Source organism: Peromyscus eremicus, chromosome 13, assembly GCF_949786415.1.
Source record: "Peromyscus eremicus chromosome 13, PerEre_H2_v1, whole genome shotgun sequence".
Lineage (NCBI taxonomy): Eukaryota > Metazoa > Chordata > Mammalia > Rodentia > Cricetidae > Peromyscus > Peromyscus eremicus.
Genome location: NC_081429.1, coordinates 2,803,956 through 2,823,445, shown reverse-complemented (window position 1 = coordinate 2,823,445; position 19,490 = coordinate 2,803,956). Strand labels below are relative to the sequence as shown.

Below are 19,490 nucleotides of genomic sequence, written 5' to 3'. Positions count from 1 at the left end.
TGGGAGTTCTCACCAGGTGTGGCAGATCACACCTAAACACCTAGCATTCAGGAGATGTGAGGCATAGGGATTGAATTTGAGGCGACTAAAAAATGAATTTTAAGCCAGCCTTCACTATCTGTCCAAAAGGACAGTAACCTAAAAAAGGTTCCCTCGGGTTCTTTTCTGCAAGACTACAAGTAAGTGATGCTGCATTACAGTGATGTTGAATTTTTAAAAGTTCTCCCCTCTCTCTTTGCCTTACACATAGATCCTATATGTCCATAACATAAACACATCCTATACGTCCACACATAAATACACACTTGTCCCCAAGTAGATCATTCCAAAAACAGTGAGTGTGGTGGCACATACCTATAATCACAGCACTTGGAAAGCTGAGGCAGAAGAACCAGGAGTTTTAGGCTGGTCTGGGCTATATAAGACTCAGGAGGGAAAGGAGGGAGAGAAAGAGGAAGACAGAACAGAGGGGAGAGAGGGACAGAACAGGGAAAGAGAAGGAAGAATGGAGGTAAGGAGAGAGAAAGCAGGGAAGAGAGAGGGAGAAGAGAAGGTGGGGAAGAAAGAGAAAGGGGGTAAGCTATAGAAGAAAAAAACTTTCCTATCACTCAAATCAGCAAACCCGTTCAACTAACTTAAATAAACCTAGAAATTCAATAATATTTCGTAACATCTGTCCATAACCATCTCAATGAGCATTTCAGTAAGTTTGTCAGAGCATTCCAGACAAGCAGGTGGAGCACATATACAGCCTAAGTCTTGGGCAGGGTAACTACAACCAGACATTGCTCTTTTTTTTTTTTTTTTTTTTTTAACCACAGAGGAAGCCTAACTGGTGAAAAACAAAATGACTGCCATGGTAGAGTGACTAACAGGTCACACTCAACATAACCTCAACCTCATTCTCCTTTCCTCCTTGTTCCCTCTCCCTGATGCGTGTTTTTTGTTTTGTTTTGTTTTTTGGTTGGTTGGTTGTTTTGGTTTTGGTCAGGGGAGATTTTGGGGGCTTATTTGCTTGTTTGTTTATGAAAAGGAAATATAGAACCATAGGCACATGCCACTGTACTCAGCTTTCTAAAAACACAGTAGGTGAAGAGCCTAGGCCTTTAGTTTCTACTACGTGTTTATTTCTGCCCCTACTGGTTTCACAAATGAGTTGCTTCCCACAGAAGACTGAGAAAATGTTACACAGGGAACCAATATTCTGACTCTACACAATACGAAGACTGGCCCATCTCACATTTTTCTCTGAATGTAAGCATATAAAAGGATTCTAAAATCAGTATGATTCTACCCAACTAATTATTAAGAACTGTACTTTGCTGGTATAATAGTGGCACAAATGTTATGGGAGTAACCAATCACCTTTGGTTGGATTTAAAGCCCACTCCATAAGACAGAACCAATAACCAACACTGTTAATGAGGCCAAGATTGGTCATGGGCTCTAGGGGAAAAACCTACTACTATCACTCTGCTAAATGAATATAAAAATAAAATGACTCCTAATGACATATTGCTATACTCATAGATCAATGTATAATTCAACCCTCACCAGAGAAGCTTCTTCTTGCAGTAGATGGTAATTAACAGAGAAACCCACAACTGTATAATGTGCAGGGAGTGAAGGACTTTGAAGGACTTAGCCTCACTTAAATGGGATATTGTTATCATATCCCTCCCATCAAGGCTCATGTTTTTATGCAGGAGAGGAGGTGGAAAGATTCTAAAAGCTAGAGGTAATAGACAACTTCAAGGAAATGTATTTTCAGACACAAGAAAGCTGATGCACATATGAACTCACAGAGACTGTGATAGCATACACAATACCTGCACTAAGTTCAAGTCAGGCAAATTCTTAGCAAAAACAGAGGCAAAAGGGCACAAAGTCCCACCCCTGGCCAAGAAGCTATTTACAATTGATAGTTTCTGGTATGGGGAAAATAAGCTTTCTTCAATGAACTGAAACTAGGTACAGATACAAACCATACTCCAGTTCAGGTCTCATGTTCAAAAGTAGTTGGCCAACACAAATTGGACTACTGGTTGGTTGGTTGGTTGATTGGTTGGTTGGTTAGTTGGTTGGTTAGTTGGTGGGGGGTGCCTTATGTTTTGTTTTGGTCTTAAAGGTTTTTTTGTTTTTGTTTTGTGTGTATGTATGTATGTATGTATGTGAGTAGAATAAAGGAGGAGTTGAGGGAGAGGAAGAATATGACCAAAATATATTATACGAAAAAATTTTTTTAGAAGAATTGTGCTCTGGCTCATATGTACAAAGATCAAGAAACTGTCAATGGAAAGAAGAGATTAGTGGAAAGTAATAACCAGAATACAATAAAATTAGCTACATAGTATATTTTTTTATTTTATTTATAGTTCTGGGAATTGACCCTAGACACATACCAGGCAAGCACTCTACCACTTAGCCCAATACTGCTATACAGCATATTAAAAAACCAACCTAGTTAAACAATGTTTTAGATCACTATACTGAGAAAGAATATTTGAGGCTGGGGAGATAGTTTAATCAGTTAAGCACCTGCTCTACAAACACAAGGACCTGCATGTAAATACCCAAAACTTACAAAAAGCTAGATGTGGTAGCACATACTTATAACCCCAAGACTGACAGTGGGAAACGGGGAGAAAGACAACAAGTAGACCCCAGCCAGTCTAGCTAAATCAATGAGGCTGGGATCAGAGAGATGAAGAGCAACCATGGAAAGACATTTGACATCAACCTAAAGCCCCCAACACATACATGTGCACACATCAGACTAATAAGTACATACACATCAGACTACACCCACACCCACACACCCACACACCCACACACATATACACACACACACACACACACACACACACACACACACAGAGAGAGAGAGAGAGAGAGAGAGAGAGAGAGAGAGAGAGAGAGAGAATATTCCTATTTTAGTATTGCATTCACTTTTGAACTACAGAAGCAAAAAAAGTTATAATTGGATTTCATGAATAAATCAAGTCACTGAAAATTGGGCAATATAGAATATAAGTATGCATTTGAAAGTTTTTTCATTCTAGTTTATTAATTTAAGATACATATGAATGAAACAAGGGCCAGCGAGATGACTCAGAGGGTAAATGTCGTAGATCCCACTGTGGAAAGACAGAACCAGTTCTCAAAAGCTGCCCTCTCACCTCCATATGCATACTATGGTGTGAGCGAGCCCATACTTACACGCACATATATGCACACATAACAACATCAATTAAAAAAGAAAGAATAGAAGAAAAAGCACGGCGGAGGACAGATCATCATGAGCTCTCAAGACATTAAAAGCCTGTGCACTCTTGAATCCTTCCATATTGCATAGTAGTTAGAGTTAAGATGCAGGGCTCTGTGGAGACACGGCTAATTCAGGTCCTGACTAGGACATGAACAAGATAAACCTTGAACATCATGTCTTACTGCAACAACAAGGAAACTACTAAAGGATATGAGCATCTTGTCTAAAGGATTCAAGAACTATCATGAAAGGGTTCTCTGGTGAGCCTTGGTGGACTGTAAGCATTTAACCTACCTTTCCTATATACAACCTGCAAATCAGTGTAATCAAAGAGCTGATGAAGTGAAGTTCTTCACTGAAGAACTGTTTCAGTTAAATTCAAAAGAAATAAAAGAATCACTCTTTTGTTACTTCCACTTGGATTTGGGAAATGATCATCGATGATTCCTAAAACCAAGAAGTCATAAGCTGGTTGGGAAAGAGTTTTAAAGTAGAAAGACCCAACTAGCAACATCTGGATCCACCAAATGCTAGGACTATGACTATCCTAAGAAGGAAAAGGCCTAACTAGCAACATCTGGATCCACCAAACACTATGACTATCCACAAGATCTTCTCCACTTCTTACAAAACTAAGTGCACACTACCACTCATAAAATATTCCCCTGAAACTGAATCTGATCTGATAAAGGATGCAGAAGGAAGAATAACATTTTAAAGAACAGCACCATATTGTTACACATGTACACATATGTGCACGAATACACCAAACTCATACAAAAAATAAGGTAGACAACAATCAAAGAAAATAACCAACATTAAACTCCACATGTGTGTGCATACCCATGCATGTTTACTCACACACATGCAGATGCATACACACATAAAGAGACTAAATTTATCCCTTTATATTTAAAAACAAGCACAGAAGTGCTCATATCTAGAATATATAAAGACCTCCTATATAGTATCCATGAAAGGCAGAAAATCTACTAGAACAACTTAGAGGTACTTGACAAAAACAGAAGTGCCTACAAGTCAATAAATATGAAAGGGTACCCAGCCCCATTAGACAGAAAAACACAAGTTAAACCCTCAAGGATATATCTCTACAGAACTACAGCTTGGGGAGGGGACCTAAAATCTCCTAAAAATATCAATGTTCACAAAATGCACAGCAATACAATGGAGGTAGGAATGAAAACTGGTCCAGCCCTTTCTTAAACAGACTGGGACTGTGAGATAAAGAACAAACAGCTGCCCAACTCCCAAGCTGTAGTCCACTGTGCTGCTTGAGATAAATATACAAAAGAAAGAAAGAAGTCCAAGCTGAGACAGAAGAGACATGCAAAAGAAAGGAGTTAGAGAAAACATAAACTGTGCTTTAGGAACAGAGTGGAAGAGTGAGAGAGGGTGGAGACGGCAGGGAGAAGAGCCCAGTTCCTCTGACTGAGTCTGTTCTGTGAGGTCTAAAGCTGGCACAACGGCACATGCCCCAGACAGAGCTGGCTGAGGCTCTGCTACCTCCCACAAGAGCTAACTCTGAAAATTCCACTCTTTGAATCTTGGTCTGCCATCCTTAAAATGGGGACAAAACTATTCAATTATCATAAAGTTATGAGAACTTCGATAGTTCTGAGGTGCCTGGGACTAGAAAGACTTGAGTTAGTGAATTTTTCATCATCATCATCATCATCTAATAAACTCAACAAGGAACTTAAATTCCTGAAGAAAACCTGTAACAAGAGGGAAAGGAAGGGTCAAAATTAACTACCATTCATACTGAATTCAGGTAACAGAAACTGAAATCTAGGAACAGTTCAGTAAAGGGAGACATGTTTTGTCTTGAGGCCTGGAAAGTCCAAGATGTGAAGGAGCATCCAGGAGCACCTGGAAATGGAGGTTTACAGACTGGGGCACTGGGATCCAGACTTGTAATCATCTACCACAGTCTGGCAGTTAGCAGTGGTACCCCAGGCTAAGTGTCAGATGAAAAGACAAGTGGAAAATAATGCTGTGGCAAGATTCAAAGGATCCAATAAGAGAAGTGGAGAGAGTATACATATAATTGTGAATAAAGGAATCATAGTAAACTCACACACCGACAAATCTTCCCTATGTCTTTACATACATTAGCTGATCTAATCCACACAATGGTCTTGGGTGTACAGGGGAGAGCAATCATGGCCGTACCATCTCAACAAAGAGGAAAGGTTCAGATATGTCAATCCCATAGCTACTAATTGTCAAGGGCTATGACATGAACTCAGATTAGGGTTCTAAATCCACCCAGTATGTTTGGTCCCAGAGTTAGAGATGAACAGAGTTAGAATGAACTGCATACACCTAGCTGCTATTATTCACACCCACTGTGTAAACCATCTCTCCACCTTATTTGTGTGCAATCAAAATTCAAAACCCAGTTCTTTGCCAAATGCTCCTCTGCTAACCTCCCTCTCTGTGAAGTGTCCTTTGGCCTTCTTCTAGCCACTGCTAGTCTCTGTTATTCCTTCACTGTAAGCTTCCTTCATCAGGCTACATCCTAGCTATTTGCACATTTCACTCTTCCATAGATAGTAAATTAAGTCATATTCATTATTGCATCTCACAGAGTTTCCCACAATGGTTGCACATAAAACATGCTCAGTAAATATTTGACTCTTCTGAGTAGAATAAGATTTGAATTAACTATTTAAAAATTATCAAAAAAGAGCAGGAATGAAAGAGCTACCACATAATAAGAGACACAAAATTAAAATGCATGTTCACATGATTCTACACCACCCTGCAAAGTCCTCAATGGCATGACACATTAGGAAAATAATCAACAGGTCCTTTATCAAAATGAAAAAACATACCATTGTGAGGCAAACATTTATAATTGTGAGAGAATAAAATTAGAAGACATTAAAATAAATACACTATTTTCTAAAATAAACCTAGGACTTCGTGTTTAAATTACAACTCCAGTTTCCAATAGTCTCAAATGTAAACAGGAAAATTCACAGATTCCCAATTTGAAAACAATCTTAGCACAGAAACACACAAATGCCCAGACATAGAAGAGAAAGCCTACATGGGGAGCAGCTTACAGGGCATTTCCTGTCCTTTCTAAAGTTGTAGAATTCCTTTCTATCACTCAAAAATGGGAGGAGTTATCTCCACTGAGAAAGTAAATTATAACAACTGCAAATATCAAGTGAAACTCACCAGAATTAAGAGGAGGAACTGGTCACTTCAAAACTGATGTATGTTAGGTTTTTCTTCCCTTCCTTTTAAAATTAATATGCTGTATTTCAAGACTGAGGAGCAAACAGAAAAATTCCCTGTAACCAAAAAATTCAAATGGAATCCTAAGTAAAGATACCAGGTAACATTTCCATTATGCTGGCTTACCCAAACTCCACACAAAACATTTAACAGCTCTGTTTATTGATACAGAAAAACCCTTCTATGGATACAAGGGTCATTTTTGAAAAGTATTATTTTTTTAATTTTATAAAAAGAGCAAGTCTATTTCATGAACACTCAATTCTGGGGTGGGGTGGGGTGGAGTGAGAGGGAAGAGGAGGAAGAGGCAGAGACTATAGCACTCCCCTTGAGCAGAGGGTTGCTATCAACTTGGCATAATATAGCTTTTCTAAAGGACTCACACGCACATGTCTATCCATACATGTGCAGGACCCAGGGCCACTGGGACAGTGTCAGCTGAAGGCTCTGTACCCAGGAGCCAACCCCCTCTCAAACTGCACCTGAGCCTTTGCTGGGCTCTAACGAATGTTAACAAGTCCAGGTAGGAGCTGCTCTTCCTTTCTTTGCTACTCTGACTGGGCTAAAGTGACAGTACTTGGTTACCAAACATGTTTTAACAAATTTCCAAATCTCTTAATGGCATATTTGGGATGAAGTATAATACATGATTCAGGAAATATCTTGGAGCCAAGAAAAGCAATTGATATTTCCACAGGGAGTGTTAGAGAAGACTTGGCAACAAACCTCTTTCACTATAAAATACAACAATGGACACTATCATCTTAAAAATATATTTAGGGACATTCCTGAAGGCATACATGGTATAAGGTGGGTCTAGTTATCAGAAACATATCCAACTATCTCCATTTTTCTGCTGTTCAGGCCACAAACTCTGTTATCATTAATTAATCACTCAGTTGTTTGACATTCCCTACCTACCACCCATCACCCCCTATACATACATATCTCTCAACCCATCCCATAACCCTGTCAGTTCTAAGTTCAATGATACCAATCTTACTCAGCCTCTACCATCTCTCCAGAACATGAGCAACATACTCAAAAAAGTCTCCCTGCCTGTTTTCAATCTACTCCCAACTCAGAGATCAGAATAAGCCTAGTAAACACAAGTCACATTGCAATTCCTCTCCATAACCCTTCTAAGCCTTCACACTTCAATCAGAGACAAAGGCCAAATCCTAACAATGATGCAGAGGTATATATCAGATGCCTGATATATTACCCTCACTCCACCCCACTCATCCTTTCATCTTCAACCAGTAACTCTCCCTCTCTGCCTCTTTGCTATTCCTTGACACTCCATGTACACCAAATGCTCCCCAAGATCTCCATAAGGAGTCTCTCACTTCCTGTAGTTCCTACTACTCAGTTACCTTTTTGAGCCACATTATGAAGAATCTCTACTCTCATCCCCAAATTCACATCCCTCATATTTTTCTGCCTCTTTAGCACTTACAATTTATTGAGCATGCCACAAAGACTGTCTTATTCAATGTCATTATATCCTCCACAATGGAATGCAAGCTCTATGAATAATTTTCCCTTACTTGTTCCTTGCTATATACCCAACACTTATGATAACACCAAGCACACAGTAGGTACTCAATACCTATTTGCTGAATAAATAAATCTTGATGTCATAAAATCCAAATGATACTTATAAATTTAATAAGAATTTCCCCAATCCCCACCCCCAAACACAGATTAAACCATTGCACAATATGTAATACATAGTCATTGCTACAGTTTTCAACACTAACTTCCAAAAACTCCCTTGCGCGCTTCTGTTGGACCAGTGTAAGGCCACAATTACTGCACATCCCACTTGCAAAGTGGCTCTATCCCAGTAGGCCAGCCTTCGGAGCACTGAACCAAAGTATGAGAGAGCTCAGAGGAAGACCTTCAACACTACAAAAAGGACCTGCAACAGGATAGATCACTTAGAAGCTCACTGACTATTTTAAATACCTGTGATACCAAAAGGTTGTTTGAAACTTTCTGTAAGTTACAAGTGTGATGTATACATATGTTGTATATAAGGTTGTTGAGTAAGGCAAGGTCTTACTCAACAAGATATCCCTATATAAACTGAAGAATTGAGACCTTAAAAGTTTTAAACAATACTAAACTGCAAGTCAGTAGAAGATCCAGATACCTGCCTAGGTACTGTCTCCATCCTGCTTTACATTACACTAGTGCTATCAATCTTTATCCCAGAGCATCTCTAAAGGCTATATCACACTCACAATATCCCTGTACATGCTCAGCTGCCTGGATGGTGACAGTAGGGATTTGTGTAGCTTCTTTCAGCCTTAAGGGTCCATCACAGTAGGGAGAAATAACGAGAACTCTGTGTCATATCCCTGGACAATTCTGACATACAAAAAAACTTTTATTGGTATGTATTAATTGTGCAAAATAATAAGATTCATTATGACATATTGATATATGTGCATAACGCACTTTAATCACATTCACCCCTTGTTACCCACACTTGTTCTCCCACTTACACTGGTCCCCTTATTCTTCCCAAACAGTTCTTCTTTGATATGTGTTTGTGTATGTGTGTGTGTCTAGATTATGAATATGAGAGAAAACATTTAGTATTTGTCTTTCTATGTCTAGTTTATTTACAGTAATACAAGGATCTCCAATTCCCTTCCATTATGTATATATGCCTAACACTGAGCTGGGCATAGTGACACACGTCTTTAATCCCAGTACTCAGGAGGCAGAGGCAGGCAGATCTCTGTGAATTTGAGGTCAGCCTGGTCTACACAGAGAATTCCAGGGCAGTCCCTGTCTTAAAAAAAAAAAAAACTGTATATATACCTGCCACATCCATATGTGGCTTCTCAGGACCTTCCTGGGGCAGTGAAGAAATGGAAGAAAAAGAAAAAAAAAAAAAAAAAAAGACAGACAGATAGCATAGACAGAAAGCAGGGGTCAGTGGTCTGGGCTCTCAGCTGGAGAAGATGCGGCCCCATTTGCACCCAATGAAGATCAGCATGTTTATTAGAGTTGAACAAAGAGGCAGGAAATTATTACATGCAACTTGTCTTAGTTACCTTTCTATTGCTATGATAAAACACCATGACCGCCGGGCGGTGGTGGTGCACGCCTTTAATCCCAGCACTCGGGAGGCAGAGCCCGGAGGATCTCTGTGAGTTTGAGGCCAGCCTGGTCTCCAAAGCGAGTTCCAGGAAAGGCGCAAAACTACACAGAGAAACCCTGTCTCGAAAAACCAAAAAAAAAAAAAAAAACCACCATGACCAAGGCAACTTAAAAAAGAAAGCATTTAATCTGGGACTCATGTTTACAAGGAGTTGGAATCTGTATTAGGTCAGGGTTCTCTAGAGGAACAGAACTGACAGAATGAACGTGTGTGTGTGTGTGTGTGTGTGTGTGTGTGTGTGTGTGTGTGTGTGTGTACTAATAAAAAGAACATGTGCATGTGTGTGCATGAGTGTATATGTATATGCACATGTACATATAAAGGGGATTTATTAGAATGGCTTACAGGCTGAGGTCCAGCTAGGTATAATAATGGCTGTTTATCATCAGAAGGTCCAAGAATCCACTAGTTATTCAATCCATAAGGCTGGATGGCTCAGATAGTCTTCAGCAAACACTGGAATCCAAAAGAAACAGGTTCTAATGCCAGTGAAGGGATGGACTTGCCAGCAAGAGGGAGAACAAGCAGGAAATGAGAGCAAACTTCCTTCTTCCGTGTTCTTTAATAGGCTGCCAGCAGAAGGTGTGGTCTAGATTAAAGGTAGATCTTCCCACCTTAGAAGATCTGGATTAAAAGTGGGTCTGCCCACCAGGCAGTGGTGGCACACGCCTTTAATCCCAGCACTTGGGAGACAGAGGCAGATGGATCTCTGTGAGTTCGAGGCCAGCCTGGGCTACAGAGTGAGTTCCAGGACAGGCACCAAAACTACACAGAGAAACCCTATCTCAAAAAAAAAAAAAAACAAAAAAAAAAAAAAAACAAAAACAAAAAACAAAAAAGTGGGTCTTCCCACTTCAGATGGCTTGATTAAGAAAAAAATCCCTCACAGGTGTACCTAGCCTGGCTGCTTGTTAGTTCCAGATGTTGTCAAGTTGACAACCAAGAACAGCCAACCCGGAGTCCTTGGCCATCATGGTGAAGAGCTGGCGGCAAGTAAGCAGGCAGGCTGGCATTGGAGCTCTAGCTAAAAGCTCATATCTCAACCCACAAACAAAAGGCAGAGAGAGCAGACTGAGAATGGTGAAGGTTTCTGAAACTTCAAAGCCCATCCCCAGTGACACCCCTCCTAACAAGGTTACACATCTAGTGCTTCCCAAACAGTTTCACCAACTGAGGACCAAATACTGAAATATACAAGCCTATGGAGGCCATTCTCATTCAAACCACCACACACCTGAACAAAGAAGTGGGGTTATTTACATACAGATAAACAAGGAAGCAGGATTTATGGGACACAGCTGGATCAATGAGACAGGTTTAGCTAATTAACAGTGAACACAGGCTCTGTCTCTGTAAGGCAGCAAGCTGTAAACATCTAATGAAAAAAAGCTATGGTGGACATTTTCTGCATGCACTATCAACACTCACACTCAGTCCACTGAGGAAGGCCTCACCATCCATTTCCCTCTGAGCCTCACCCCAGGGGTGAAAGACTTCGCCATTCTTCCATGGGTCTGAGCCTGACATGGCCATTTCCAGTCAACAGCATGCATTCACTCAGAACTTCACTCACTCAAGGCTTTCTCCACTCTCTACAAATACCACATTCCCTTCAGTCTTCATCTCTTAATGGACACCAAGGCTGATTCCATAACTTGGCTATTGCGACTGGTGCTGATAACATCCAATAACATAGGTGTACTAGCATCTCTACAGGAAGCTGACTTAGACGCTTTCAAGTATATATTCAGGAGTGCTATCATTGCATCACACCACTGTTCTTTTTTGTTTTTTCAGGAACATCCTTAACTGGTTTCTATAGTCGCTGGACTAATTTGAAATTCTTTTACTCCTGAATCCTTTCCTGTTGTTTCATTACCTGACACTGGCCATAAGCATTTTCACTAACACAACATGGAATCCCAACATCATCATTTATCAGATGGATAAGGAATTTTTATTCCTTTATTAGCCATTATCTTCCTCTTTTGGAAATTGTCTAGTCACTTGCCGATTTATTGAATGGATTATTTATTCTTTAAAAAAAAAAAACTTATGTAGTCTGGACATTACTCCTCTTTCAAATATACACTTAGCAAAAAGACAAAACCCCCTGCATCATATAGACTGTTTCTTTACTGTGGTAATTGTCCCCTCTGCTATACACAAGCTTTAAAGCTTTATTTATTATTGTGTGTATGTTCTGTGTGTGTGTGTGTGTGTGTGTGTGTGTGTGTGCATAATGTGTGGGTGTGCTTATGCATGTAGAGATCAGAAGCCAACTCTGGAGTTGGGTCTTTAAAAATATAGAATGCTTCAAAAATTATATGTCATCCATATGCTAGGCTCATGCTAATCTCTGTATTGTTCAAATTTTAGAATATAAGAGATGCCAAAGTGAGACACACAGGTTTTTCATTTGATGCAATTTTGTCAATTATTGCCATTATTAAAAATTTTGAGCCTATTTAGAAATTCATTGCCTCTGCTTATATGTTCATTTTCCTTGTATTACTCTGTAATAGTTTCAAACTTTCAGGTCCTACATTAGAGACTTTCAACTACTTTGAATTGACTTTTGTGCAGAGTGAGAGATAAGAATCTAGTTTTGGTTGTCTATATGTGGATATCCTGTTTTCCCAGCACCACTTGTTGAAAAGGATATCTTTATCTAATGTATATTTACAGCACCTTTCTCAAGAATAAGATGGTTAATTGTCCTTGGTTGCTTCCCAGAACTTGAAAGTAAGACCCTGTTGCTGAAACCACAAACTTCAGACAGGACTCAGAGGAATCAAGCTCGCACTAACCTGGAAACCTCCTCCCTGAGAACTAGCTCTCCTAGTATCAGAAGGTGCTGTGAAAGCTACCATTGGAGTAAAGTGATGGATTTTCCTACCCAGTGTAAAGTCTGTAAACCACAACAGCCAGCCCAGCAAGCTGCCCCCAATGATGTAACAGTGGCACTAACAACTGTCTAACTGGATTTAAGCAAGCCAAGAGGAAACTCATGCCTGGTCCTGTAAATCTAGCCAAAAACGCATGGCTCATAGAGAGCTCATTAACCTAGAGAATAACTTATTACTGCCATTTCTCTAAATTAATTTAGCTACCAATTGTATTCTAAATACGTATGCTTCCACTCACGGGTAAATGTAGCGCACTACTACATATAAGTTTCTTTTTTGTGGCAGAGGCTACTATTGAGATACACTGGAGGTCCAAATGCATACAGTAGTGACTATGAAGTGCCCAGCCCAATCAGTACATCTACAACACAACCCTATACCTAAAGCTTGGGGAACATCAGGAAAGAGGGAGTGGAAAGTTTATGAGCCAGGGTCTAGAGAGATGGCTCAGCAGTTCAGAGCAGATACTGCTCTTACAGAGCAACCTAGTTGGTTCCTAACACAGACACATCAGGAGACACACAACCTCATCTTGTCCTGGTTGGGTTTTTGTCAACCTGACAAAAGCTTGGGTCATCTAAGAAGAGGAAATTACAACTAAGAAAATGCCTCAGTAAGACTGGCCTGTAGGAAAGCCTACAGGCCATTTTCTTGATTGATGATTATGTGTTAAGGACCATCTGTGGGTGGTGCTGTCCCTGGACAGGTGGTCCTGGGGTGTATGAGAAAGTGAACTGAGCAAGCCAGTAAGCATCAGTAAGCATCAGCATCTCTGCATCAATTCCTACCTTCAGGTTCCTGCCCTGACTTCCTGGATGATGGACTACAAGCTGTAAGATAAAATAAACCCTTTTCTCCTCAAATTGCTTTTGGTTATGGTGTTTTATCACAGTAATAGAAACCCTAACTAAGACATACCTATAACTCCAGTTCCAGGGAATCCAAAGCCCTCTTCTGGTCTCCATGGGTACTGCACTCACATGCACAAACCCATACACACACACACAAACCCACAGACAGACACACACACACACATACACACACACACACACACACACACACACACACACACACACACACACACACACCCCATAATGTTTTTAAATTTTTTTTTAAAGAACCAGAGGACTGGGTCACCTGCTTCAAGATAGCATCTTCTATCTATGTTTATGACAGTGATGCTACACTCATTAAATCTTAACAATATGGTTACCTGCACAAGACCACACCAGTCATCATAGCAACATGGATTGGGGATAGCTTCAAAAGGCCTCACCCATAGATGAAGAGCTACAGGCAATCAATACCTGATGAAAGAGGAAGACTCTTTTTTTTTCTCCAGGGACGAACTTCTTTATAGGTTATTCAGTCCTAAGTAATCAGCTCTAAATACATTTACTTATGAGCAATATTAACTGGACTCTCAGTAGGGTGTGTGTGTGTGTGTGGTGTGACAGCAGCAATTACAGAAAAAGAGTTCATGAATTTGAGAGATAGGGGAACACAGAAGGAGTCAGAAGGGAAAGCAGTATAGAAATGATATAGTATATTCATGTATGAAATTTGCATTTTTTTTAAAGACAAAGAAAGTTGTATGGATGTTTTCAATTCCATGGTCTGTCAATATGTTTCTATGTGCACCACACTAGTTTGGTTGCTGTGGTCCTATGAACACCTTCAAGTCACACTTTGTGACACCTCTAGCATATCTCCTTGTCCTAAGAACTGTTTGGCCATCAGGTTGTTCTGTGCTTCTGTACGAATTTTAGGATTCTTTTACTATTCCTGTGAAGGATGCCACTGGAATATTAGTGTGGATGGCATTGAATCCAAGCACCACTTTAGGTAATATAATTACTTTAACAATATTAATTCTGCTAATCTATGAGTTTCTACCAGAATTTATCATGAAGGGGTTTTAAGCTTTGTAAAAGGCTTTCTTCTGTGTTTGCTGAGGTGGTCATGTAATTTATGTCCTTTACTCATCTTCTTCATACCATATTACATTCATTGATTTGTACATGTTGAACCATATTTACATTTCTACAATAAAAACATGATTGTGGTATATGATCTTTTCAATGTGTTGTTCCCTTATTTGGGCAGTATTTCACTGAAAATTTTTGTATTTATGATCAACAAAGACACCAACTTATAGCTTTCTTCTTACTATGTCCGTGGTCATTTGAATGTAATTGGCTCCCATAAGCTCATAGGGAGCAGCACTATTAGGAGGTGTGGCTTTGTTGGAGTTGGTAAGGCCTTGTTGGAGAAAGTATGTCACTGTGGAGGTGGGCTTTGAGGTCTTATACATGCTCAAGCCATGCCTAGTGTCTTAGACCACTTCCTGCTGCCTACAGGTCAAGATGTAGGACTCTCGGCTCCTTCTCCAGCACCATGTCTGCCTGCATGCCTCCATGTTGCACCATGATGATAATGGACTAAACCTCTAAAAATGTAAGCCACCCCAATTAAATGTTTTTCCTTTATAAGAGTTACCATGGTCATGGTATCTCTTCACAGCAATAAAAACCCTAACTAAAACAATGTCCTTATCCAGCTTTGACATCAGGATAATACTGGCACTGCACAATGAGTTTAGAAGCATTCCTTCCTTTCTATTTTATGGAACAGTTTGAGAATCTTTGGTGTTAGCACATCCCTAAAGGTCTAGCAGAGTTCAGCAGAGTCCCTCTAGTTGTGGGCTTTTCTTTAGAGAGTCTTCATAACTGCTTCAGTCTCACTGCTCATTGTGGATGAGTTCATGTTGCTTACATCCTGTAGATACAATTTTAATGGGTCATGTGTCTTAAGAATTTGCCCATTCCTTCTAGATCTTCCAGTTTATTGGACTGCTAAGTTTCCAAAATATCATCTAATAATATTCTGAATTTCCATGATAGCACTTTAATGACCCCCTTTTCAGCTCTAATTTCATTAATTTGGAGCTTCTCTTTCTTTGGTTACTTTGGCTAATAGTCTATCAACCCTGTTTCTCCCTTTAAAGAACCACCTCTTTGTTCCATTGATCTTTTGTATTTTCTTTTACTCTCCATTTCATTAATTTTAGCCCTGATCCATATTTCTTTCCACATACTAATTTGGGGCTTGGCTTGTACTTATTTTTCTAAGACTTTAAGGTTTATCATTAAGTAATTTACTTGAGTTTTCTCTGATTTTTAATGTAAGCAGAGATAGCTATAAACTTCCCTTTTAGAAAAGCCTTGGCTGTATCCCAAAAGTTCTAAAAACTTGTGTTTTCATTTTCATTTGATTCTAGGAATTTTCCTATTTCCTTCCTGATTTCTTAAGTGACTCACTGATCATTTAAAAATATATTGTTCAATCTCCATGTATTTGTAGTTTCTGTGGTTTCTCTTGCTATTGACTTCTAGTTTATTCCATATGACATGATAAAAATCAATTATTTTTATTTCTTTTTCCCTGTTAAGACTTGCTTTAAGACCTTACAATATGGTCTATTTTGGACAAAGTATTATGGACTGCTGAGAATAATATATTCCACATTTACTGGATAAAATGTTCTATAGATATCCCATTAGTCCATGTGACCTACAGTGAAGTTTAACTCTTTTTTTTTTTAATTTATCTGGATATATTGATGAGAGTAAAGTATTGAAGCTATTATTGTCATTGCATCTGGACCTACTTGTCCATTTATGTCCCACACTGTTTATTTTATGAAATTTGGTATACCAACATTCTGAGTATATGTATTTTCAATTGTTCCATGTTCCTAATGGATTGTTTCCTTTAAAAATACACAATGATCTTCTAATTTTGGCTTGATGCCTATTTTGTTAGATATAATTATACTATTTTGATTTATTTTTTACTCTATTTGTTTGGAATGCCATTTTCTACCCTTTCCACTTTGGATCTCTGTGTTTTTGATAGAGGGTGATTTTTTTTTCTTTTGTAGACAACAAACACCTGGGCTTTGTTTTGTTTTAAATCCATTCAGGCAGTCTGCAACTTTTAGTTGAAGACTCATGACCATTTATATTTAGGTTTATTATTAAGTATGTACTAACTTCACCCTTTCTTACCTTAGAGGTTTATTGGTTTCATGAGTTGAAAATGTTTGATTCTTTCCTACTTCTCATTGTTTATTCTCCTGGTAAGATGTACTTTTATTCCTAAGCTCTCACACTTTGTATATTCTTTCTTCTTCTTCCTCCATATGATACTTCTTTAAACATTTTCAGAAATACAGGCTTAGTGGTCATCAGTTGTTTTAGTTTATGCTTATCACAGAAGGCCTTTATTTATCCTTTGATTTTGAAGGATAAATTCTGGCTATAGTAGTCTTGATTGGCAGTTATTTTGTTTCATGGCTTGAAATAATAAGCCCATGGTCTTCAAGTCTTCAGTATATGTGTTGATAAGTCTGCTACTATATTAATAGTCTACCTTTGTAAGTTATCTAACACTTCTTTCTTGTAACTTCTTCCTTGTAGCTTTCAGTATTGTTTGTCCTGTATTTTTTCTTCATTTAATTATTATGCTTATTTATTATTTATTATGTGTTCAGTAAGTAGGTACAAATGTCCCATGGCAAACATGTGGAGGTTAGAGGACAACTTTGGGGAGTTGGTTCTCTCCCTCCTCCACCATATGGTGATCAAACTCAGGTCATCAGGCTTGACAGCAAGCAACTTTATCCACCGAGCAATTTCACACTCTTTACACTTTAACTATAATATGGCATGGAAAGTTTCTTTTCCAGGCATGTCTTTTAAGGATCCTAGATGCCTTGTACACTTGGATATCCCTTTGCTTTGCTCGATTTTGGGGTATTTTCTACTATAATTTCATTAAGATTTTTAGGTCTTTAGTCTATGTCTCATTGTGGTGGTTTGAATAGGAATAGCCCCCACAGTCTCAAATACTTGAATACTTGGTCATTAGAGAGTGGCAATACTTAAGAAAGATTACGAGTGGGTATGGCCTTGTTGAAGGAAGTGTGTCACTGTGGGTGGGCTTTGGGGTTTCAGAAGCTCAAGGCAGGCCCAGTTGCACTCTCTCTTCCTACTGCCCATGGATATGGATGTATGTCAGCTTCTTCTCCAGCACCATGTCCACTTACATGTCACCATGCTTCCTGCCTTGTTGATAATGGACTAAACCTCTAAACCTATAAGCTAGCCCCAATTAAATGCTTTCCTTTATAAGTGTTACTGTGGTCATGATGTCTCTTAGTCAGCAATAGAACACTGACTAAGACATTCAGTTTCTTTTCTTCTATAACAAATTGTAGTTTCATCTTTCAATCATGCCCCAAAAGGTCTTAGATGTTATGTGTATCACTGTGTTGTTATCTAACTTTAATAATTCCTCAACCTTAGTCTCTATCCCTGACATTCTTTCTTGTATCTAGTCTATTCTATTGGATGCTTTCTAATGAGTTTTAAAATTTGACTTAATGACCTTTCATTTCCAAGATTATAGTGTTGTTATTTTTTTCCAAGTTCTCTATCTCTTTTTGTTCTTTTTCATCCAAGTTGTTGAATTTCTTGTTGAGGTCTTAAATTTACTTATTTATCCCATTCATCTGTTTATTGAATCCTCTCTAAGGTCACTAATGATGTCTTTCCATTTTTTCAATTTTTATTATTTTACCTATATGAGTCTTTGGCCCACATGTACGTCTGTGCACTATGTGCATGTCTGGTACCAGCAGAGGCCAGAAGGGGGCATAAGACTTCCCGGAACTAGAGTTAACAGACAACTGTGAGCTACCATGTGGGTGCTGGGAATTGAACCCATGTCCTCTGTAAGAGCAGACAGTGCTCTTAACTGCTGAGCCATCTCTCCAACCTCACTGATAATTTTCAAGCAATACTTTTTCTTTGGCATTTCAACCATTTCTGTACTTTTAGATTTAGCTCCTGAAAGGTTGTGAATTTTTGGAGAGGTCATGTTGTTTTTCATATTTATTGAGTTTCTAGGCTGTAATTTGTACATCTGTGGGAATTAATATTTCTTCTGGCATTAGGGTGCTCTCAGTGAACAGCTTTCTGTTGAAAGGTCAACCCCAACACTACATAGTGAAGAGAAAAAGCACTGTTGTTCCAGCACCAACACCAAAACAAGTCACATAAAGCCAGTGTCTACATCACTAATAAGCATAAAACGTGAAAATAGAAAAAATAGCATAGACTAAACTATGAACTTAAAACTCATGGAAGTAAATGTAATAATAATAAAAATTGAAATAAAGGAGGCAAAAAAGAATAGAGGTAGGGTTCATTGAAAGTAAAGAAAAAGAATAATGTGAGAAAAGGGGAAGAGAAAAAGTAAGAGATAAAAATCCCATTAGAAAATAAATATGAAAGCCAGGCAGTGGTGGTACGTGTCTTTAATCCCAGCACTCGGGAGGCAGAGGCAGGAGGATTTCTGTGAGTTTGAGGCCAGCCTGGTCTATAAAGTGAGTTCCAGGATAACCAGGGCTGTTAGACAGAGAAACTCTGTCTCGAAAAACAAACAAAAAGAAAAGAATTATGAAAATAAAATTAGATGAAGGTAAAAATAAAAATAAAAACAAGAGATCTTTTAAAATAAAAAAGCAATAATACAGTAAAAAGAAAGAAAACTTTAAATGACAGAATCAGAGAAGTTTATTTCTGGGTCCTTTAATACTGGAGGGTCGGGTAGTGAAATGGAGTTCAAGACTCTTGTAGATCCTAACATTCAGGCTAGTGCTGAATGAATGTGGGCTAAGGATCAGATCAGTCAAGGGTCAGTTGTCAGCTTAATGGCTGCAATCCTGGTAGAAGCTTTCATTCTTTGCATAAAGGGAGCCACTGCTGACCGTGCAGACTCTGGGCCACACAGGTTCCCA

At 38.9% G+C, this 19,490-nt stretch overlaps 1 protein-coding gene and 1 non-coding gene across 6 annotated transcripts in view; both read right to left on the bottom strand.

Moving 5' to 3' along the window:
• Dis3l2 (DIS3 like 3'-5' exoribonuclease 2) overlaps nt 1-19,490 on the bottom strand; it is a 322,978-nt gene that overhangs the window by 217,627 nt on the left and 85,861 nt on the right. The window lies entirely within an intron of this gene.
• On the bottom strand, nt 12,017-12,124 carry LOC131923764 (U6 spliceosomal RNA). The gene has a single exon (XR_009382694.1). It is a non-coding gene; the product is annotated as a U6 spliceosomal RNA (small nuclear RNA).